This window comes from Hylobates moloch, unplaced genomic scaffold (genome assembly GCF_009828535.3).
Source record: "Hylobates moloch isolate HMO894 unplaced genomic scaffold, HMol_V3 SCAFFOLD_9, whole genome shotgun sequence".
Taxonomy (NCBI): Eukaryota; Metazoa; Chordata; class Mammalia; order Primates; family Hylobatidae; genus Hylobates; species Hylobates moloch.
Genome location: NW_026652284.1, coordinates 34,037,922 through 34,063,082, shown reverse-complemented (window position 1 = coordinate 34,063,082; position 25,161 = coordinate 34,037,922). Strand labels below are relative to the sequence as shown.

Below are 25,161 nucleotides of genomic sequence, written 5' to 3'. Positions count from 1 at the left end.
CTGGAGGTGAGGAGTGGGGTAAAACATGGCCCCCAAATTCTTTACCGCTCCTTCCACCAAGAGGTGGAATCTGGGTGGTGCGTGACAGCTTGACCAATTGAGAAGCAAAGACAAGGCACTGTGTGGCTGCAAGCCTGGGTCTGAGAGGGCCATGCAGCTCCCTCTCGGAATCCAGTCACCATGCTGTGACATGCCCGAGTCACGTGGAGAGGCTGCATGGAGAGGCTAGGTGTAGGCTTTCGTCAATAGTCCCAGCTGAGACTGGCCTTTGAGTCATCCCAGCTATTATGGGTTGAATTGTGTCCCCAAAGCTGATATGGTGAAATCTAACCTCCAGTCCCTACCAAATTAGTTATTTGGACATAAAGTCATTGCAGATATAATTACTTAAGATGAGGTCACATTGCAATAGGGTGGGCCCTTAATGTGTCCTTACATAAGAGACACATTAAGTGTAAGACACAGACACATGGAGAAGACAGCCTTGTGAAAATGGAGGCAGAGACTCAATGATGCTGCCTCAAGCCAAGGGACACCCGTGGTTACCAGAAGCTGGAAGAGGCAAGGAAGGATCCTCCCACAGAGGCTTTGGTGGGGCATGGAACTGCTGATGTGTTGATTTTGAGCTGTGAGAGAACACATTTCTGTTGATCCAAGCCATTCAGTTTATCGCATGTTGTATAGCAGCCTTGGGAAACAAATACCCCAGTCCAGATGCCAAATGTGAGAGTAATGCCAGCCCCAGCTGACCGAGTCTTCCCAGATGAGGACCCAGCACTGGCGAACACACAAGCCATCCTCACTTGGTCCGGTCTCAATTACTGCCCCACAGAATGAGTGAGCATGATACAGTGGCGGTTATTTTATGCTTCTAAGTTTAAGGTGGTTTGACGTGCCCTGATAGTAAGTGGAGAAGAAGCCATCACAGTTTCAGACCCAGGTGCCTCGGTCTACACTACACAAGGGGCAGACTGGTCATCTCTGCTCTGAAAGTGTGCTGAGCCCCAGTGTCCTTTGACAAAGAAGAATAGCTCAGTTGATCATCCCGCAAGAAGCATGAGCATTGAACCAGGAATAAGACGCAATGTGTACTGAGGATTTACTAAAAGCCATGTAATCCTCTAAGGCAAGCTTGTCCAAACCACAGCCCATGGGCTGCATGTGGCCCAGGACAGCTTTGAATGTGGTGCAACACAAATTCATAAACTTTCCTAAAACATTATGAGATTGTGGTTTTTTTTAGCTCATCAGCTATCGTTAGTGTTTGTGTATTTTATGTGTGGCTCAAGACAATTCTTTTACCTCCAACGTGGCCCAGGGAAGCCAAAAGATTGGACACCCCTGCTGTAAGGATTTCACATGGATTATCTCATTTTGTCTTCCCAACAGCCCAACAAAGTAAGTCCTATTATGAAGGTCATTCTTATAAGTGAGGACACTGAGGCGCTAAGAGGTTTAAAAAACCTGCCCAGAGTCACAGAGTTAGTACATGGTAACATATAGGCCTCACACACAGGGAGATGGCACCAAGAATCGAGAAGCTTACCACAGTCATTGGAAAGAACGGATGTGATGGGGCTAGTTTCCAGAGGAGGACAGTGGCCTGAGTGTTTACCCATTTAATGGACATTTCTTGAGCTCTGCTGTGTCACTGAACCATGCTCTTATGGAAGGCACAATCTAATGGGGGATTCAGACATGTATGTAAACTCACAGGTATCTTTTCTTTTTAGTTCAGGCCAAGGCTAAATTATTTCAAAAGAAACTGTTGTAATTAGGAAAATGAGAGAAAATAATGCAAACAAGAAAAAGGGAGCAGTGGGGTTCCCTTGCTGATAGAAGCAAAGAGAAAGTTGAGATCAAAGACAGTTATAGTTCTTAACTACAAACAGAAAGTTTGGGACAAGTCAAGCAGTGGAATAAGAAATTCAGCAGCGGCCCGGTTCTGTGAATCTCAGCAGTGCACTATAGACTCTCAGGGCCCAAGGTGTCCGATTAGATCGGACCCAGCCCAGCTGGGACAAAAACACAACCACATCTAGATGAGCTCACTTTTCGACTGCATTTTTCCCTCAATCAAAATACATCTTTTGGGGTCTCAAAGGAAAGGAAAAGGAGGAAACAGCAAAGATAATACCTCCAGTAGGAAAGGGCATTCTCTGGCTCTCCCAGTGCTCAGGACAGCCTGAGCTGTCTTCCCCAGAATGGTTACCGGCACTGATGGGAAAACACTTTCCAGGCTTAGGGCATGCCTGTCATGGTGGCCCTGGCTGTCATCCAGCCACTCTAAGGAGTTGCCCTCTTTTGCAAAATTGGCAGATATAGGTCAATGAAGCCCCTGACCTCAGCTCACTCCCCTGGACTTTTGTCCCGCCAGCCCATCACGACTGCGTTCACCATTTCTTCAAGTGGAATGTCCCTTCAACAACTTAAAATAGTTTCAAAAACTGTTTCACAGAAAAGAGAAAAGGTCAAGGTTACAGGGATCTGGCTCACCTTTTTTTTTTTCTTTTTGACCACTGTCAGAAAATGATTTTGTGAGCTAAGATAAGGACTTTGATTTTTATTTCTGAAATATTTTATTACTGTTTTAAAAAGAGACCGTGAAAAGCACTTCAGGATGTTCAGTTAGGGAAGAAGTGACCTGGCCCCAGTCCATGGTTTCCTCACACCCTCCATCACCTCCAGTGCCTGCTACTCATCTGTAGGAACTGAGGAGACTGGAACCCCTAAAAGCCAAACAGCTTTCTGGCTTCTGTTCACAGGGCAGCAATCCATTACCTACTGATTTCAGAATAAGGGAAACATATTTCCAGTAAAACATACAGTATCTTCCTTTGAGGATCTTTTTTTAACCCCCATTATCTTTATTGCAGCCAATGGACATAGAGATAGGGAGACAACCACAGCACAGGTGGAAAGAGTTCCAAATTCTCCTAGTTCCCACTGTGATGTGTTCTAAAGCTCTTAATGACGTTTGCCCTTTCAGCACAAAAGTCAATCATGTGAAATGAAAGGATGGAAAGTCAATAGATGGTCCACTGGCAGGAAGACTGGCTTTGCTCTCATGTCACATGCAGACGAGGGACATTTCCCTCATCTAGTCACCTTTGATGCCCGAAGCAGTGTACTTCGTGATTGGGGCAAACTCTGGGCCAGATCTTGTTTGAAATTCAGGCTCTGCAGTTTACTAACTGTGTGATTTTGAGTGACTGCTTAATCTCTCTGGGCCCCTTTTCTTCATCTGTAAAGTGGGAGTAATAATGGCATCCACTTCTTAGGGTAGTTGTAACCAATAAATGAGTTAATACAGGAAAGGCCCTTTAATAACTATGCCTTAATGTTTTTGCTATTATTTTTATTCCTGTAAGAAAAGGAGCCGGAGTGGAGTAAGATGAGTTTATATTGAGATCCTAAAAGACAGAAAACTAGTCCCTGTTTCTCAATCCTCCGTCTAAAGTCACTTTAACCATCAGCTCCCATCTGTGCAGACAGCAAACTCAGCAACAAGAAAGAGCCCTTAATACTTCATCTCAAGTCACCAGAAACTCATAGGAAGGCACAGAAGACCAAGTTACAAACTACTCCTTTCATTCCTGCATAATTCTCCATAACTGTTGACAAGCTGCCCTGTGATGTATCATCTGTAGGGCCAATTAATCAAGGATTATTTGAAAAACATTTTGGAAGAAAAAAAATCAAGCAATGGATAAGGTTGAGCGGATTTGCCTAGCTGTCAAATTGCATAATGCCAAAAAGTAGAGTGAGAGGAAAGTGGGTAAGAAGAGCTAAACCATAAGGGTTCCCTTCTTTCCACTTTTGTACCAGGCCTGCCCTTATTTCATAATCAGTTTTCTTGCTGGCATGGTGGTTCACACCTGTAATCCCAGCACTTTTGGAGGCTGAGGCATGACGATTGTTTGAGCCCAGGAGTTTGAGACCAGCCTGGGCAACATAGTGTGACCCCATCTTTACAAAACAATTTAAAATTAACTGGGCATGGTGGCGTGGGCCTATAGTCCCAGCTACTCAGAAGGCTGAGGTGGGAGGATCACCTGAGCCCAGCAGGTCAAGGCTGCAGTCAGCGGTGATCACGCCACTGCACACCAGCCTGGGTGACAGAGCAGGGCCCTGAAATTTCTTTCTGGTGATGTGTCTAGACCCTCATTAGTGTCTGTATTCCTAAGTCTCCTCCTTTCTAGCCAGTGTCATACACATACTTTTAGTAGAGATGGGGTTTCACCATGTTAGCCAGGATGATCTCGATCTCCTGACCTCATGATCCGCCCGCCTCAGCCTCCCTAAGTACTGGGATTACAGGCTTGAGCCACCGAGCCCGGCCATATCTCTCTTATTTTTCCAAAAAAGAATGACTGGATGGATGGATAGATGAAAGAAACATATATACATGTGTGACAGGTAGATATACAGATGATTGAGAGAGAGAAAGAGAGATGTGCATTTCTTCCTATACTTAATCCATTTGAAAGATAAGTATCCAGTTTTTCACAAATATTCACAATCTCCGTTATGGAAATCTCTGGGTTTCACCCAAATCAGTTTTCTGTGCAGGCATAGGCTTCTTGTGTATTTCATTATAACACAAATTTTCTTTTCAATTTCCACTAAAATTTTATCTCTCATTTGATGAGCAATTTTCATACTAGCTGAGACACCAGCTGAAACTGTTTTACAAAGTGTTTTTTCTGTATTTCTTTCTTTGGAGAGTATATGGCGAATTGTTCATATTCACAGAACCGGGTCACTGCTGAATTTTACATTCTATTGTTTCATTTACCCTAGACTTCGGTTTTCTAGTTAAGAACTAGAACTGTCTTTGATCTCAACTTTCTGTTTACTTCTGTCAACAATACTTGGTCACCTTTCCTTTCAAATCTTTTTTTTTTTTAACCGCAGAAAAATCAGTTTTCTTTTACTTCATGAATACCACCATGAGATGTGGAGGCCTGGGCAGTCAGCTAGATGAACTCACTAAGCATCTTGACCTCAGACCAGTCTGGAAATATGACACATCATGGCACTTGGTCCCTACTTGAGCCCCCATGACATAATGTTTCAATTTGCAAGTCACCTTCATACATATTTGTATTACTTGTCTCAGCATAAATGAAATGCTTCAGTAACAACCAAATCTCTTATGTATAACCATCTAAAGAGAGGCATCAATATTTCAAAACGTTTTCTATAAAGTAAGATAGTGAGCAGATTTGGGGGTTTTGTTCTCCAACATTTTTTTTCCAGTGTCTATTGGAGATAACACCATTCACTTTAAGCTTTAGAGATGAAGGAATATTTTTAATAAGGAGGGATGTCAAATAGTGTATGCTATAAAGTAGTATGTGTAACCCAAATACAGTATCCTTGCTTTTCAGTTTCTATTCAAGAGTTCAAAAACAAGCCTGTTGGATTTCTGAACTTGATTTTGAGGCTTGAGCATATAGAGTACTACTTGCTTTTCTGGAATTACTTGGCTTGAGTTACACCCTGTGAAATATTCCAGAGATTGCTGTCTATTCATTTTGAATCTATCTAAGTCTAAGATAAATCAGATAACACTAAAGATACTTCCTTTATTGCCCAGAAATAGATTGAGCTTAAATTTCAAGCCTGTTATTAAAACCACAAATGCTTCCCCTAGGAAATCTCCTTCAAGATTTTCCTTGAAGAATGGAAGCTGCTCCTGGGCTGAGTATTCTTTTTTCTTCCTCGTTGGTCCTTGATCTTTCTGCTTTCATCTGGATCTCAGCCCAGCTTTTGCCTCATTAAAACCACCTCACTGTGGACTGATGAATGAAAAGAAAATCCATGCCATGTAAAAGAAACCCCTTCCTGACAACCCAGCACCATAAAAGACAAAATCTCTTCATTGATAACAGTGCTAAAGTTGGGGCAACACTTGAGTGGATTTTCAAAGCCCTCGGTTCCATGGGCATTCTCTCCTTAGAGCTCTGAGGTTGGCAATTCTTACTGTGAAGTGATGGTAATTATCCGTCCAGACTTCTTGACTGTTGTGAGACAATCCTGGGACCTCCATTCAGGGCATTAGATGTAACTAAGCTTCTAAGTATCACCTTATGCAGCTTTGAAATAAATTGAAATCTGAGATTTCATTCAATTAAGAAAAGGCGCCCGGAGTCCACTTAGCGATGCAGTGCCGACTAGAGCTGCTCATGGCTCAGACCCAGCTGTACCTAAATGGCGATGTGGCTTCTCCACCATGCTCACACTTTACGGTGATTGCTTTGCCCAAATCAATTGGGCAGCAGTGTGTCCATTATTAAGAGACCTGTATAAGTCCATTCTTTTCACAAAACAGACACTCTCACATAATCATTGAGGGGTGTAAGCATCATTTGAATTTACTTTACAGCAGTTTTCCCAATGTCAGATGTCAGAATGCCCTAAGGTGCATATTAAAATATCCTACTCCAGACCCACCAAAGCAAATTTTCCGGGAGATTCTTATGCTCAGGAATGTATGGGAAACACCAGTTTCATAGCAATCTTTATCTTTAAAATGTGTGCAAAAACACAATTCACTTTTATCCCAAACATTTATGAAGCAAATAATGTGTCCTTCCTGCAATATTCTCTCATAGATACAAAGAGAAATTAAATAATAAATTAATAACAAAATATGTCTGTCTTATGTACCAGGTGCTTTGTGTAGTCATCTCTAGATTTTCACAACAAATATATGAGGTAAATTATAGTTTCCCATCTTATGGATAAGAAACTGAGGCTAAGAAAGAATAAGTCACTTGCTTAGTTGCATAGCTAGTTAATGGTGGAATCCCATTCATTCCAGCTCCTCATCCCATGTGCCAATCATTACTTTCCCTGGCTTCCCTTTCTCCTCAAGCAAGATAAGATGTGTTCTTGGAGCACAACACAAGACAAAACGTGTGTGGGCCCCGTGAGGCTGGAAAAGCCGAGTTCTAACAGCGCTAAGCGAAGAACTATTGATGTAGTCTCCATCGAGTCAGAAAGACTTCAAGGAGGAAGCAAGTAAGATGAGGTACGTGGGAAGAAGGGAGTGTTATAGGGAGGAGGAAGGGCAATAGGGAAAAGAGGATATTGTTTTTTAAAAACAATGACAATAAGCATTTATTATGCACTGAAATGCCAGGCAGTTTCTCTGTGCTTTAAATGTGTTCTCACGTTTAGTTTAATGCTCACATCAGCCCAGTGAGAGCAGAGACTCAAAGCCCCCTTTCGGCTTTTTTAAGTCCCTTGTCACAGAGAACAACTAAAGTTCTGTCCACTTTTTTCCTTCCCTCCCCTTGTCCCTTGTGAGGAAATTCACACTCCAGCAAGGAAATTCACACAGAGTGAACCTTCTGCAGACGGGCCAGCTGGTGCTGGGAGAGGGCCCAGTCCAAACGTTGGGAACCCCGGAGAAAGCTTTATTTCATGTTGCTAAGCAAATGCTGAAGTATGTGCAGCTTATGTAAACCACTTGAAGTGGACTAAATTGTTCATCATAATTAAATGTTCCGGGCTCTTCAGAAAGTTCCATGGCCATTAGTCATGTTCTTTGGTCCATTAACTTGCTCTCCTCAGAATGTGAATCAGAGGTGAGGCCCCTTTGTGTGTGACACTGAAGGGCCCTGAGACAGGGGTGGGTGCAGGTGACGGGGGTGGTGGGTTAAGCATGGCCAGCATTGCTCAGAGAGACAGGACCATTTCTCAGCTTTGTAACTGTCTTTAATGTTCTTTTTAAAAACTTTAAGAATTGCGCAGAACTGGGGACCGGACTTAAAATGATTGAATTTGGTCTCCCTCCAGTGCCCTATCCTTCCCTTCCCTGGCACCCAGCATCTTTATGCCCCGGGCACCAAAGCTGTCAGGGGAACCTGACCCAGGAGGCAGACTTGCCATGTGCCGCAGCTGGTATTCTTCCTCTCTCACTTCCTTACAATCTCTTATCAAAACTCAGCAGCATAGAGTCCCATTCCATCACTGCTAAAGGATAATGACGAGAAAGGAACAAACTATCCCTGTTCTAGGAGGCACATCACAGGTGCTCTTCCAAAATTACCTCTTCCAATATTCACCATAACTTTAGGAGTAAGAAATGTTTTAATTGATGAGGAAAATAAGAAGGGGTTGAGTGATGGAAGTTTATGTTGTTAGTAAGCGGCAGAGACAAGATATGAATCCAGGACCAAGTCAAAAGTCAATCATTTTCTACTGTATGTGAGTTAGTTTGGGTCCTTGGAGAAGCAGATGCAGAGTCAGGATTAAACATGTAAACGATTTACTGGGGAGCCCATGTTAAGGAAAGGGGAGGGAGCAGGAGCAGGCAAAGAGATCCTGCAGGTGGAAATGCGGGTCTGGCCCCTGTGAAGGAGAGGGAGAAGGGCAGGGTTGGGCTGAGAGAGCCTTAGCCACAGCACAGTTCCTAGAAAGGTTAGGCCAGCTGATGGGGAGCCCTGAGCCAAAGTGGCCTGTTGGAAGAGTCCTACATCTCTAGGGAGATCTAGAGGTCTTTAAGAGCATTAGGACCGTGCCATGCTCAGCCCTGGTCTGGGAGCAGCCTGGGGGACGTTGGCCTCACTGTGAACAGGTGGTAGATCCAGACAGGAGCTGCTGGGCTGTCAATCAGTGTTCTCTGCAGCAGGAGATCCGAGGTCCGAGTTGTGCCTCTTCATGGCCAGCGCAGTCGCAGTCACCCTATTACATGGCAAGATCTACTTTACACAGATTAGGGAAACAGCTCCTCCATGGATCCCATAGGTCACTCTTCCTGCGGAGAGATTTGGATGAGAGAGGTTAGGAATAGGAACTACAGTGCTCCTTGTTAGTCCTGGGACCACATCCATCTGGTTCTCATCCTCTGCCTCCTCCGCTGTCCGTTCAAAGGCCCTCATCCTCAGCTATCATCTAGGCAGGGCTCAGAGGATGGGGCTGTGGCATGTGTCCATTCACAGTCGAAATGGGGCACAGGAGTGTTAGTAGGTATCCAAGTGGATGCCCTGGGTTCTAGGTTATGCAAATTCTTCCCTGTCCCCATTGTATAGAAGCACCCTATCTCCTCCTGCTGACAGGGGCAGTGACACCCCCCCAGATGGTGAACCCTCTTCCCACCAGCTGGTCCTTGGACACAAGGAGTCCAAAGTGTCTTTGTGGCAATCTTAGCTTATATTGCAATGGGACCCTTGTTGTGCCCTCTTGCAAGAGTACACCCCCCACTGGGATCTCCCAATTGTGAGAAAAGGAATCACAAAATCCCTGTGTACCATTAGGAGTGATAAGCAGAGCCACTCCTGCTTTCACCTCTTGGTTCCAGACCCATGCATTCTTCCATAAGGAACACAGTGGCATATATAAGCCTCTGATTTAACGTATGCGTGGCTACAGCCTGGAGGGTGTCGCCCACTCTCTGAATGCTGCCTCCAAGCTGGCTTTTGAGCTATGCCTTTAGGAGGCCATTCCAGTCCTCCACAAGGCTGGCTGCTTCTGGATTTGATGTGTGATACATGGTCATGGGACCACTCCTGTGCCCACAGCTAGTTCCCTGGTCAGGTGTTATATCGTCTGCAAGCCCATCCCTGTGACTAGGATATTCTGTAAGTCCAGTGATGGTGCTGGCTGAGGGGCTGACATGGAAAGGCAAACCATGTCCAGAACAGGTGTCTATTCCTGTGAAAATAAGTTGCCAACCCTTCAGGAAAGAAGGGGCTCAATGTAGTTGGCTTGCCACAAGAGGCTATCTGTCCCCTCAAGGAATATTGCCATAACAGGGGCTCAGTGTATTGTCTGTGGCTGACAGGCTGCACACTCAGGCAGCAGTAACTCCCATGCTAATTGGGGCTCCCTGCTTCTGGGCCCAAACTCAACTTCAATCTCCTTCCCTCCGTGCATTTGCCGTTTCTGCCAGTTATGGTGGCTGACGGCAAAGGCTGCTAACCGCATCTGGCTGAGCCACTTTGTCTACTTGATTATTCAAGTAACCAAGTAACCAGGTGAATGCTTTCTGGTGCATGCTAATATGTGACACAAATGTGTTCCCACATCAGTACATCCATTCCCGTGCCTGTAGCCCAGACCTCCTTGTCTCCAGTCTCCCAGTTCTCCCCTTACCAGATGTCCAGGCCATTGGCCACTGCCCAAAAATCTACTTCTGTGATTTATATTGTCATCCCCGACCTCAGAAGAGCACCATCAACAAGCCCTGTAGACTCAGATTTCCCAACAGCCATGGTGACCGCCATGTCATCTGGGCCCTCCCCAGGAACATAATCCTCTGATTGGTCTCCTGGTCTTGCATAATACACCCACTCTAGCAAGCCTACTTGCCTGCACTTTTTTATGCCTTCCTCTACTGTCTGCCAAGGAAACTCTTGCATTTTCTCTTTTCTCAGCAAGGGCCATCACTCTTTCCAGGTTTCTATGAGCCAGTCTAACAATGAATTTGCCTCATCCCCCAGGGTCGTCACTAGTGTTCAATCCCGTGTCTCAACAAAGGGTGCCCAAGAAAATGAGTTTTGTTAATCTAATCATAGACTCCAGCCCCTTTGATCCAGCACCCTCAAAATCTATTTCCAGGAGTACTCCTCTGATAGCAGCTACATTCTAGCAAGTCCTGAAGCCTCTTCAGTGTATAATCGCTTTCCTCCTTCTCAAGCCCAGCAAGTCCTCAGCCAGATAATGCTGGGATTTAACCTGATGTTCACCTGGCAGCCAGGTGAGGACATGGGAGCAGCTCCTGTGGACCCGTGGAGGAGAGGTCTCTGCAGCCTCTCCCACAGAGGGGAAGCACTAGCTTGTTCTAAGAAAGGGTGGGTTGCCTTGGCAAACTCAGAGGATTTGGGGCAGTCTTCAGAGACCTCCACTTAGATGTCTCCCTTCCATGTTCCAGGGCCCCAGGTTTTCTCATCCAGGGCCGTGACCTTAGCATAACGGACCTGCTCTGCAATTCTAAGTAACTGTCTAACTGATAGACACTGCTCAGCTGTGTCCAGTGTCAACTGCAAGAGATGGGGGTCTCTTCGTTCACTGCCAAAGAGAACCTCTGGCTCTCACATTTAGCCTTTAACTGCTTGTCAAGGCCTCAGCTTCTCACTAGAAAGGCTCCCATCTCATCCTCTGCAGGGCATCAGTGCAAATGAGTAGTAACCAGCCAACCCCACTGTCCTTGCAGACATCTCCCCCTGCCCCTACAATTTTCAAACTCCTGACTCATTACTCCTGCAAGGTGGCTCCCATCACTGGGGAGTTTTCCAGGTTACCATGGGTAAAAAGTTTAGTATTTGGGCCTTCACTCTGTGCCAGAGATCACTCATTTTCTATCTATCACTCAGGATGGTGCCCTCTTTGCCTTCCAGGCTGTGAGTAAGCCCATCTCACAACCTCATTTTACCACCTGTCTTTTCACCCAACTCCTGACATCACTTGTGTTAGTTTGAGTCCTCCGGGGGTTAAGTATGCAAGAGGCTTGTTGGAGGAAATGCCTGTGAAGGATAAAGGGGAGGGAGCAGGAAGAGGCAGGCAGAGCCTTCAGGCCACAGTGCAGGTTGAACGCCTGCGAAGGAGACCGGGAGGGAGGGGACTGGATAGGAAGAGTCTGGGACTGCAGCACAGTTCCTAGAAAAGTTCAGCCAGCTGATGGGGAGCCCTTGAATCAGAGTCGTGTGTCGGAGGAGTCTCGCATCTCTCAGGAATGGACCTGTAGTAGTACCACCACCATGGTCAGTCACTAGCTGGGAGCAGTCCACAGGAAATGTGGCATAGGGTCAAACACAGTGGACGATCCAGAGTGTTAACTGCTGGGGGCATCAGCCAATGATGCTCCCTACAGCAGAACTCGGCAGCACATTTTCATGAGCACCTCAATAACACACTAATGCCCAGACTAAGTCTGGCCATGATGTTAAAGATAGATAATGGCTTGAGATGTTAGTCACCCTAGATAGCATTCACATTTTGATAGCTATATATAAAAAAATTACAACAATAGAGAATAGAGGGATTTTAAGATGTATAGCAGGACCAATGGGAAAAAAATAATTTGGTGCAATTCAATCTCCCTTTGCCCTCCTCAAATCAGATCACATAGGAAGCTACTCTGTATGGTGCCATTTTTGAAGAAATACATGCCCTTGATAACCTTATAAAATGGAAATGATACCATTTTAGAATTCAAAGGAAGATGGTTCAATTAGGGAGTTGGGAATGAAATGCTCAAAATAAAGTCATTTCTGCCTTCCTATCTTGGGCAGAGAGGTGAATAGCGTTACAGTTGAATGAAGCAATTTTTCCACCTGCATTTTTAATAGCCAGGGAAAGAGAATGGTGATGCCAGTCTGCAGAGACTCTTAAAATTGGAAGGGACCCAATAAATCATGTTCATTGTACATTAACCTCCTATTTAGCAGTAAAACCTGTGCAAGATTCTCACCCTCAATTCCTAAGAGGTTAATTGTCCTAGACTTGCATGCCTCCAGTGACAGGGACCTCACTGCTTCCTGAGATAGCCAATTTTGTGGTTAGACTGCTCTAGTTTTATAATGCTGTTTTCAAAAGTAATTGAATCAGCGCTCGTTGCCACACTTGGCCATGTATTATCAAATATTATCTCACTGACTCCCTAAAATTATCAGGGAGGGAAAATTTTTCTTTCTGTTTCATAAAAGGGGAGCCTGAGATTCAGAGTGACTAAGTGGTTTGCTCAATGTCACACAACTGGAATTCAATTCCAAGCCCAATTCTCTTCCTTCATCTCCCCGCAAACACCTTAGAGTGTGCTTGAATCTGTCGCTAATTTTCACTTCTACTGATTCTAGTTCACACTCAGAAATCTCACAGTACAAGCCTACTCTTATCATACACATGATGTTCCTTCCAGTGTCTGGGCCGGTCCTTGCATTATACTGTATGTCATTTTAGTTTCCAGGTTAAATGCCCAATTTCAACTGTTTCTCAAATGTATCATTCCCAGATATCCTCAGACAGTCTCACCCAGATGCATTTCAGTTTTCTTATATCCCTTTCAATGTGACACATCTTGAACTGAGCACATCCTCCAGGCATGTTATGACTTGTGCGACGTAGAAACAAGCTATCACCTCTCTTTCCCCACACACTGTACTTCTGTTGATGCAATGACATTGTGCTACTGACTCAAAAAACATATAAGCAATTAATGCCACTAAATCCTTTTTCACACAGGCAGCTATTAAATTGTATCTTCCTCATTCTGTACAGGTACAATGAGTTTTTTGAATCATATTCATTCTGCTTAACTTAAAAATGTTCCAAAAATATTGTTCCAGATTGTTAAAATTGATAGTCTTGTTTTTTATTTGTTTGTTGTTGTTGTTGTTGTTTTTGAGACAGAGTTTTGCTGTTGCTGCCCAGGCTGGAGTGCAATGGCGCAATCTCGGCTCACTGCAACCTCCGCCTCCTGGGTTCAAGTGATTCTCGTACCTCAGCCTCCCGGGTAGCTGGGGTTACAGGCATGTGCCACAATGCCCGGCAAATTTTGTATTTTTGGTAGAGATGGGGTTTCTCCATGTTGGTCAGGCTGGTCTCGAACTCTCGACCTCAGGTGATCCACCTGCCTCGGCCTCCCAAACTGCTGGGATTACAAGTGTGAGCCACTGCGCCTGACCAAAATTGTTAGTCCTGTTAACATGATTTCAATGCCATTTTCAATTTCAATTGAAGATGACCTGATTTCAGATGCTACCAAATCATGTCACCTTCAATAAATTAGTATTTTTTGAGAGAGCCTGTCCCACTACCACATATTACAGGGCCTATTAAAATGTGATATTTTTTAGGCCAGATGCAATGACTCATGCGTGTAATCACAGCACTTTGGGAGGCTGAGGCAGGTGGATCCCTTGAGATCAGGAGTTCAAGACCAGCCTGGCCAACATAGCGAAACCCCATCTCTACTAAAAATACAAAAATTAGCTGGGCGTGGTGGCATGTGCCAGTAATCCCAGCTACTTGGGAGGCTGAGGCATGGGAATCACTTGAGCCTGGGAGGCGGAGGTTACAGTGAGCCAAGATCACGCACTGCACTTAAGCCTGGACGACGCAGTGAAACTCCATCTCAAACGAAATGTAGTATCTTAGTCTATTTTATGCTATTATATTAGAATAACACAGACTAGGTAATTTATAATGAACAGAAATTTATTTGGCTTCAGTTCTGGAGGCTAGGAAGTCCAAGATCAAGGCATGACATCTGGTAAGGGCCTTCTCGTCATGTCGTAACATGGCAAAAGGCATCAAATGGCAAGAGAGCACAAAAGAGGGCCAACCTTAATTTTATAACAAACCTACTCCCACAACATCAATCTATTCGTGAAGACAGAGCCCTCATGACCTAGTCACCCCTTAAAGGTCCTACCTCTTAATACTATCACAATTAGCCATTAACTTTCAACACCTAAATTATGGAGGAGACACATTCAAACCACAGCATTCTATCACCTCCCCCTTATGTGCTTCTCACATGCAAAATATACTCATTCCATCTTCATGACCCCAAAATCTTAACTTTTTCCAACATCAAAAGTCCAAAGTCCAGTGTCTCATCTGAATCAGATATGGATGAGACTCAAGGCATGATTAATTCCAAGGCAAATTTCTCTTTAGCTGTCAGTCTGTGAAATTAACAAGTTACACGCTTCCAAAATATAATAGTGGGACAGGCCTAGACACATGCACACGTATATTTATTGTGGTACTATCCACAATAGCAAAAACTTGGAACCAACCCAAATGTCCATCAATGATAGACCAGATAAAGCAAATGTGGCAAATACACACAATGGAATACTATGCAGCCATAAAAAAGGATGAGTTCATGTCCTTTGCAGGGGCATGGATGAAGCTGGAAACCATCATTCTCAGCAAACTATTACAAGAACAGAAAACCAAACACCACATGTTCTCACTCATAAGTTGCAGCTGAATAATGATAACATATGGACACAGGGAGGGGAACATCACACACTGAGGCCTGTTGGGAGGTGGGGGGCTAGGAGAGGGATAGCATTAGGAGAAATACCTAATGTAGGTGATGGGTTGATGGGTGCAGCAAACCACCATGGCACATGTATACCTATGTAACAAAACTGCACATGTACCCCAGAACTTAAAGTATAATAATAATAGTAATAATTTCTCTCTTCTCTCTTTTCACTGTAAGCAGCCAAAAGAAGGCTTGCAGTGCCTTGAACACTTTGCTGCTTAGATATTTCTTCTGCCAGATATAATAGCTCAACACTCTTAAATTCTGTCTTCCATAAAACTCTAGGGCATTGACACAATTGCACCAATTCTTTGCAACTGTATAGCAAAAATGGCCTTTAATCCAGTTGGTTTTTTTGTTTTGTTTTGAGACAGTCTTGCTCTGTCACCCAAGCTGGAGTGAAGTGGCACAATCTCAGCTTACTGTAGCCTCTGCTCCCAGATTCAAGTGATTCTTGTGCCTCAACATCTTGAGCAACTAAGACTACAGGTGTGGGCCACCATACCCAGCTAATTTTTTTGTATTTTTAGTAGAGACAGGGTTTCACCATGTTGCCCAGGCTGGTCTTGAACTTCTGAGCTCAGGCAATGTGCCCACCCTGGCCTTGCAAATTGCTATCATTATAGGATCCTTTGGGGGTGGTTTTTCTGGTGAGAAATCCCTGTGGCCAGTGGTGCCTTTGCCTAAGTTTTGCTTGGGCCCACTGGGCTCATTCTGCCCACCTGACCTGGCAGGCTGAGCTTGGCTCATGCTACCAGTCTGGATCCCATGCCTGTCAAACTCAAGCCAGGTGCGGAGCAGCAAGGGGTGTGTGAGCAAGCGAGTGTGGGGTCTGGCCACTGTGCACAGTCAGGTATGCTGGCTGCTGCAGTGAGGCAGGCAGCACCAGGTGCTGGCACAGGCACTGGCTCTCTGTGAGGCTATGGCCAGACCAGGCATGCTACAAGCAGCTTCCATGGCTGTCACCAGGGAACACAGTGGCACCCAGAAGCTTGGAGACTCCAGGAACCACAGGGCCCCAAAGACTGAGTCACAGCCCTGGCTCAAGGAGCTCCCAGGTCTGGGCTCCCTAAAAGGCTACAGTTCATCTCTCCTTCTCTTCAGCTGCAACATGGTGAGCAAGGGGCATGTTTCAGCCCTGTTTCTGTTATAGCTCTTTCAGCCCTACCACTTGGCAGGTCCCAAGTTTGTGTCCTGTGTCCAGGAAGAATGAAGTACAAAGACAAGTAGAGAATGAGCAAAGTCAAGAGGGGCTTTATTGAGTGACAGAATAGCTCCAAGGAGGCACTGGGGTGGATAGCTCCTCTCCTCAGGTAGATCATCCTGTCATCTCTACAGCTCTCAGCAGAGAGGAGGCCCTGGAGTGGGTAGCTCCTTTCTGCAGCTGGTCATCCTGAGGTCTGCAGTGGGTAGCTCCTCTCTGCAGCCAGTCTTCCCAATGTCTGCAGCTCTCAGCAGAGACAAGACCCTAGAGTGGGTAGCTCCCCTCTGCAACTGGTCATCTGGACATCTGCTCAGCTCTGGCTGAGCCCGGGGCAATTATGGGCCTCAGAGGGTAGGAAGTGCATGCTGGTTGGTCCATGAGCAAGCCCAGAAAAGGCACCACAAGTTCTCATTCCAGTCAGTAGCGGGACTGGCAGCCTGGCCCTCAGCCTTCAGGCCCTCCCTGGGCTGAAGTGCCAAGCTGCCTTCAGCACCCCCATTGGCTTCCCTCCTATGCTTGTCAGTGCCCAAAGTACAGAGGGGGTCAAGATGGCAGGGGCTTGGTGCATCAGCACTGCCACAAGTGTGTGCACACCTAGCCAGGCTGTGACAGCATCTGGGTCTGGCCCTGACTTTGCTCTAAGATCAGAATGGGGGCCAACATCAGGGAGAAGCCATGCAGCAGGAGCAGGCACTTCCAAGCCTGCAAGGGCAGGAAGTGCCTTCCTGGACCCCCAAGAGTGCAGGGATGCCTGGGTCCACAGCCACAGTTTGGGCAACTGCACCCAGGGATTGGGGCTCTTACCTGCTCCATGCAGCGGGAGCCCAGGTCCATGGTGACAACTTGGGCAGCTGTGGCTGAACCCAGGGAGCTCCTGTCCCACCAACTTGAAAGGGATGGGGATCCCACTTGTCCCTGGCTTCTGCCAGCTCTGTGGAATGTGCAGCCCTGGCCATGCCTCTCCACTGCAGCTGGCAAAATGGCAGCAGCTGCTCCAGACTAGCTGCCATTGCCATCACTAGGATTACAGGTGTGAGCCAGTATGCCCAGCCTTTACTCCAATTTTTAATATCTTGTTCCTCATTTCCACCTAAGACCTCATCAGAATGGCCTTTACATCCCATATTTCTACCAATCTTGTGATTATAACCACTTAAGAAATTTCAAAGAAGTTTCAAACGTTTCCTGTAGCTCTTCTCTTCTAAACCTTCACTAGAATCACCCTTAGTGCTTTGTTTACAGCAATACAGCCTTTTTCTATTATTGCTTGATCCTCCTAATTCTTCTAGCCTCTACCCATTCCCCAGTTCCAAAGCCACTTCTATATTTTCAGGTATTTGTTACAGCAACAGCCCCACTTCACACTACCAATTTTCTGTCTTAGTCCTTTTTATGCTGCTATAACATAATACCACAGACTGAGTAATTTGTAATAAATAGAAATTTATTTGGCTCATGGTTCTGAAGGCTGGGAAGTCCAAGATCGAGGGACTGCATCTGCTGAGGGCCTTCTTGCTGCCTCATAAAATGGTAGAAGGCATCAGATGGTGAGAGAGTGAAAAGGAGGGCCAAACTCACTTTCATAACAAGCCCATTGTCATGATAATGGCTTTAATCCATTCATGAGAGCAGAGCCTTTGTGCCCTCATCACCTTTTAAAGGTCCCACCTCTCAACAGTGTTGCATTGAGGATTAAGTTTCCAACACATGAACTTGGGGGATACATTCAAACCATAGCACCTTGTTCCATCCCTCCCCTTCTACTATCCTACCTGTCATAATGCTTCACTCTCTCTCCCCACTCTGTGCAGCCACTGGACCAACAGCAGTTGGAGAGCTTCATAGAAATGCAGATTTCTGGGCCCCCTCTCAGTCCTATATAATCAGAATCTGCACTTGAACAAAATTAAATTGATTTTATTTGCTCATTAAATTTTAGATGCTCCAGTCTAACATACTTTCAGCAGGTGATATAATTCCCTGCCTCCAGTTTCTTCATCAGTCAAGTGAAGGAGAAGGAGAAGAAGCTCTCTAAGAGTCCTACAGTTCATAAGTTCTCTAATGCTCTGCCTTCTCTCCTTCATAGTTGCCTTGGATTTTCCCCAGAGTTCTCCTGTAGTTCTATCATGAAGGCAGGGGAAAATTGATGGCAGATATAAAGATACATTTTGTCCCTTTCAATATTAATAACCATAAATGAGACTTTTTAACTCAGGAGAGGCAAGGCACTGGTTTTGCAGCCGAGTCATTTGATCTCTGTCCTAATTGAGCACCTGACTTTTAGTTGAGTTCCAGAAATATGACACTTGCACTGAGATCTGTGCCACAAAAAGGCTCAGAGATGTGTTTTGTCTTGTCTACCTGGGGTGAAAAAATGAAAAAGACACCTCCCCATGGGAGAAAAAAGCACAGACTTCTTTGGAATCAATTGATCTAAGTTCAAGTTCTAGCCCAGCCCTTTATTTTATGCATTTTTCAGTATGCTTATTTTAAACTGGGAGTAATAAAAGGCCCTGTGCCATGGGTTGCTGTGAGGCTTACATGAGATAATCTCTGATATGGTTTGAATGTTTCTGTTTCTGTCCCCTTAGAATTAATGAGTTGGAAGCTTAATCTCCAGCGCAACAGTATTGGGCAGTGGAGCTTAATGGGAGATGTTTAGGTCATGAGGGCCCCATCCTTATGCATGGGTGAATGCCATTATAGAAAGGGCTGTGGGAATGGGTTCACTCTCTCCTGCCCTTCTGCCTTGAAAAGACACAACGTGCCTCCACTCCTGAGGAAACAGTGCTCAAGGTGCCATCTTGAAAGCAAAGAGACCAAGCCTTAACTTTCAGTGCCTTCATCTTGGATTTCCCAGCCTCCAGACTGTGAAAAAATAAATTTCTATTCTGTATGAGTTACCTAATCTGTGGTATCCTGTTAAAGCAGCACAAAACAGACTATGACAAACTTTGTGATATGCTTAGCCCAGAATGAGCTCAATAAATTATCTGTGTTTTTGTTATTGTTACTCTTTCATTTCTAAAACAGGGAAGCATTTAATTATCCCAAAGGGTTGGTGTAAGTATTAAATAATATATACAGATACATTTTATAAATAGTTACAAATTACCCAATATTTCCTTTTTTTTTTTTTTTTACTTTTATTGATCATCCATAAGGGCAAATAGTGAGCAAAGGTCTTAAGTGTCCACCCCCTAAAAACTTGAAGATAAAAATGAAGGTAAAAAGAAGATAAGCCAAAAGAAGGCATGGCTCCATCCAAACTTGATGACCCTACATAAATTTGAAGGGTCACCACCAATCAATATTTAGCTTTACCAATAATGTTTATTAATATTTATCAATCTCATTAATCAAAGTTCTCCAGAGAAACAGAACCAATAGGATGGGGGAGCTCAGTGAGAGAGAGAGGGAAGTATTTATTTTAAGAACTTGGCACATGCATATGGGGGGGCAAGTTCCAAATCTGCAGGCAAGGCCAGCAGGCTGCAGACTCAGGGAGCTCAGGGAATAGTTGATGTTGCAGCTCGAATACAAAGGCAAAATCCCCTCTTCTTTGGGGAGGTCTTCAACTAATTGAATGAGGCCCATCCACATTATGGAGAGTGATATGGTTTGGATCTGTGCCCCCGCAAGTCTCATGTCGAATTGCAATTCCCCAGTGTGGGAGGTGTGGCCTGGTGGCAGGTGATTGGATCATGGGGGCAGAGTTATAATACCCCCTTAGTGCCACATGAGTAAGTTCTCATGAGAGCTGGTTGTTAAAAGTGTGCAGCACCTCTCCCTCTCGTGCTTGTGGTCCTGTTCATAGCATGTAAGACACCTGTTCCCACTTTGCCTTCCACCACGAGTAAAAGCTCCGAGTCCTCCCCAGAAGCAAATGCGGCCATGCTTCTTGTAAAGCCTGTGGAACCACAGCCAATTAAATCTTTTTTCTTTATAAATTACCAGTCTCAGGTATTTCTTTATAGCAGTGTGAGAATAGACTAATGCAGAGGGTAATCGGCTTTACTCAAAATTCCACTGATTTAATGTTAATCTCTTCCAAAAAGTATATTCACGGTAATATCCAGACTGGTGTTTAACCAAGTATCTGGATGCTGTGGCGTAGCCAAGCTGATACATAAAACTAACCCTCACACTATGCTATATATAAATAGGTGCGCCATACAATTTTTATTATATTATTGTCTTCTCAGCTCCATAGGCCTCTTATTCTTTCAGATAAACCAGTGGATTGCTTGGTTCTGTTTGTTCATGCAACTACAATAAGGCACTGATAGGTCCCTTTTATTTATTTATTTATTTTTAATTTAATTTAAATTTTTTTTTTGAGATGGAGTTTTGCTCTTGTCACCCAGGCTGGAGTGCAATGGTGCAATCTCAGCTCACTCCCACTTCGCCTCCTGCCTCAGCCTCCCAAAGTAGCAGGGATTACAGGCACCCACCACCACGCCCAGCTAATTTTTTTGTATTTTTAGTAGAGACGGGGTTTCTCCATGTTGGCCAGGCTGGTCTTGAACTCCTGACCTCAGGTGATCCACCTGCCTCGGCCTCCCAAAGTGCTGGGATTACAGCTGTGAGCCACCACACCCAGCCTTATTTATTTTTTAACAAGGAAGAAGCCCTCTAAGTTATGAATAATAACATAACTAACATTGTTACATGAGTACAATATACCAGATAACATACTAGGCTCTTTGCACACATTTTCCATGCTAACAGCAACAACCCCGCAAGCTTGCAATTATCCCCACTTCACTGATAAGAAAACTAAGACTTCTAACAGTTGCAGTGCCTCACCCAATATCATACAGCGAGTTGCAGCAGAACCAGGATTTGAATTGAGTTTTTTCTCCAGTCTTTGCTCATTCCACTATGCTATATTGCTGATAGCAATGACATCTTAGGGTGATAATTTTCTTTTTTTCTTTTTTCTTTTTTTTTGAGAGGGAGTCTTGCATTGTCGCCCAGGCTGGAGTGCAATGGTGCTATCTTTGCTCACTGCAACCTCCGCCTCCCAGGTTCAAGAGATTCTCCTGCCTCAGCCTCCCTAGTAGCTGGGATTACAGGCACCCACCACCATGCCTGGCTAATTTTTTGCATTTTTAGTAGAGACTGGGTTTCACTATGTTGGCTAGTCTGGTCTCAAACACTTGACCTTGTTATCCACCCACGTCGGCCTCCCAAAGTGCTGGGATTACAGGCGTGAGCCACCACGCCTGGCCAATAATTTTCTTTACGATAGAAAAATTTTAAAAGTTGGAACAAATGGCTCTGACAGCTTTTCTATTTTTTCTCCCCTGTCGCTCCTTATTCTGTTAGTATTTAATATCATTTTAGGTAACCGAGAGAACAGATAACTACCATTCCCTGTAGGTGATGATTTATTCTAACAATATATTTTCCTAATTTCAAACTAATTTTCCTTCTCCCATTAGCTATGGTAGATCTGTCAAGAGACTGTTATTGCATTAAATGATAGATGTGCCATGGCCAGTTGCAAAGGCACCTTCTCATGCTCAGGGGTCATTTAATGGAATCCATCTTCAAGAGGTCAGCTCAGCCCCTCAGTGCTCTGCTGTACCCAAAGACAGTCAATCTAAAACAAAGGGGGTTAGTTGTCCTATGAAGACTTCATTAGGCACTTTAAAGTCTAGACAGAAAAATGAGTTGTCAAGGAAACTGGTTAAACTCATAAAAAAAAGATGATCCAAGTATAGTGGACTGACAAGAAAAAGGGGAATTTTTTTTTTTAAAGATGCTTGCTTTTAGTTACATAATGATCTTACAACCCTTACTACTGCTCCCCAGTAATGTTTGCTGTGTAAATGCTGTTAACGCAGATGTCCCTGCAGCATGGAACCACAGACTACATGTGCTGTCCCTTTAGGAGAGATTCTCATAAACCTTTAAGTGACAAAATTCTTCTCTTACAATATTAAGGGGATTAAATAACACATACAAAGTGGCTTGAAACCATAAACAACTAAAATAAAAAGTTTATTTAATTTTTTAAAAAACTGGCTTGGAAGCCCTTGGGAATCCAATCTTACCTGATGCAGATAAATAACCAAGCATAAAGAACATCTAGTAACTGTCTGTGCTGGATTCAGACAACGTCCTCTGATGCTCATACCCACACCTTGAAAGGCTCCCCCATCTCATGCATAGCTCACTTCCTTGAACCAATCAAAGAAATCCTTGGGTTTACAGTGCAGGGCACAAAGCTGTACCACAAAGAAAAAGCACATCTGTTATAGCTTCTAGAGAGATGATTTGGCAATAATGAATTATGAAGCTGAAAGAAACTTTTCTAAACCATCAGTAATAACAATAATACATTATGATCAACCATGAGAAAAAAAAACTAAATTGTCTTTCTATTCTTGCTATAGAAAATATTACAAAATTGTCATAGGAAGAGATAGTAAAGAATTTACAGCCAAAAATGTGAGGGAAAATACTATAGCAAGCGTCAGGTATTTAATTTTGTGATGTTTATTGCTTCTACCAGCTTTTTAAAACCTGTATTTTGCTGCGATTTGTTGGTACTTACAATTCTGTATCTTGTTTTGTATCTTTCACTTTATATTCTTTGTCTTTAATAAATATCAAAATTTTACCAGCTTTTGCCCTTTCAAAATTGAGTTCTGGCTAGGTGAGTGGCTCACACCTGTAATCCCAGCACTTTGGGAGGCCAAGGCAGGCGGATAACTTGAGGTCAGGAGTTCGAGACCAGCCTGGCCAACATGGCGAAACCACATCTCTACAGAAATACAAAAATTAGCCAGGCGTGGTGGCGGGTGCCCGTAATCCCAGCTACTCGGGAGGCTGAGGCAGGAGAATTGCTTGAACCCAAGAGGCAGAGGTTGCAGTGAGCAGTGATAGTATCACTGTACTCCAGCCTGGGTGACGGAGTGAGATTCTGTCTCAAAAAAAAAAAAAACTTGAGTTCTACACTGATTGTAGATTCTCCCATAGGAGATAATGTGATGAAAGTGGTGATATTGGGAGGCAAACAGGAGATTCAGGTTTAAATCTTATCCAAGTTTCTATCTCATAGTGATTATTCCTTTTATTCCCACAAGAATATAAATTTATCTTAGTTTGAGAAATACATAATAATCTTTATACAAGAAATGTCACAAAACAGGAGTGTCTGTCACACAGTAATTTCAATATAATAGTTACTAAATGTTAATTAGGAAAATGCTTATAATACATGCTGTGGCAGATTCTATTTCCTCCTTTTCTATAAATAATAATGAGAGCATATACTTTATTTGAGCTAATGTGACTGCATCATGAATTCTTAAGTGGAAGGCAATACAATATAAATATTAGCAAAATGAAAACTGAAAATATAGCACCCAAGTAATGATAATTAACAAGATGTGTTCACCTAAATAAACCTCTCATGCTATTAATTAAGCCCTCATAATTAAAAAAAGAAAGGAAAAGAAAGGAAGGGAGGGAAAAGAAAAGTACCTTTCATCAGCTCATTAGAGACTGGTTTTACGAGAGAGTAAAGAGAAAAATAAAGAGGCAATTTTTTAAGCATAATGCTTTGCGTCTTTAAACCAGAAAATTTTTTAACAAATTAAAAATTTGGTTCCTTGAAGATGATGCAATCTAGGTGGAGATGAAAAACAAAAAACACACATTATCATATTCACAAGGTGAAATGCCAAACTATAGGTAGCATTATTAATATGACACTATTGTGATTTATTAAATCTAAAGATTGTCATGATTTTATAAAATCATTTCTAGATAAAATAGCAATGTTTGTGGATTTATTAAGAAATACCTCACCAATAGAGTTTTAATAGCATCTGGCTAATAGATTCTATCACAACTTTTGCCAACTTTTCACTAAAATGTCTACATAAATACTTGGAAAACAAAAAATGCATAGCAAAATTACAATAATTGTCTTAGTCTGTTTTGTGCTGTTATAACAGAACACCTAAGACTGGATAATTTATAATAAACAGAAATTTATTTGACTCTTGGTTCTGGAGGCTGGGAAATCCAAGATCAAGGGCCACATCTAGCAAGAGCCTTCTTGCTGCATCATCCCATGGTGGAAGGGCAAGAAAGCACATGTAAGAGCGCAAGAGATTGCTCAACTTCACTAATCATTAGGGAAATGAAAATTAAAACCACAATGCAATACTATCTCACACCTGTCAGAATGGCTATGATTAAAAAGTCAAAATAACAGACACTGGTGAAGTTGTGGAGAAAAGGGAACATTTGTACACTGCTGGTGGGAATGTAAATTAGTTCAGCCACTGTGGAAAGTAGTCTGGAGATTTCTAAAAGAACTTAAAGTAGAACTACCATTTGACTCAGCAACCTCATTACTGGGTAAAAACCCAAAGGAATAGAAATCATTCCACTATAAAGATACGTGCATGCATATGTTCATTACAGCACTATTCACAATAGCAACAACATGGAATCAACCTTGATGTCCATCAACAGTGGACTGGATAAGGAAAATGTGGTACATATACACCAGGGAATACTACACAGCCATAAAAAAGAACAAGATCCTGTCATTTGCAGCAACATGGATGGAGCTGTAGGCCAATATCTTTAGTGAATTAACACAGGAACAGAAGACCAAATACTGCATGTTCTCACTTATAAGTGGCAGTTAAACATTGAGTACACATGGACACAAGAAGGAAAGAACAGACCCTGGGGCCTACTTGAGGGAGAATGATGAGGATCAAAATACTACCTATCAGGTAGTATGCTGATTACGTGGGTAACAAAATTACCTGTAAACCAAACCCCTGAGACACACAATTTACCCATGTAACAAACCTACACACATACCCTTTGAACCTAAAACAAAAGGAAGAAAAAAAAGAGATGGAACTCACACAGCCCCAAGTGCTTTTAGAATCAGCATTAATCTATT

At 43.5% G+C, this 25,161-nt stretch overlaps 1 long non-coding RNA gene across 1 annotated transcript in view; it reads right to left on the bottom strand.

Moving 5' to 3' along the window:
* Window positions 1-7,706: 7,706 nt before the first annotated feature.
* Window positions 7,707-25,161, bottom strand: part of LOC131384269 (uncharacterized) — a 59,289-nt gene continuing 41,834 nt past the window's right edge. Inside the window, exon 5 of the long non-coding RNA XR_009214945.1 lies at window positions 7,707-8,770. This is a non-coding gene — a long non-coding RNA (uncharacterized LOC131384269). The remainder of the gene's footprint in view (window positions 8,771-25,161) is intronic.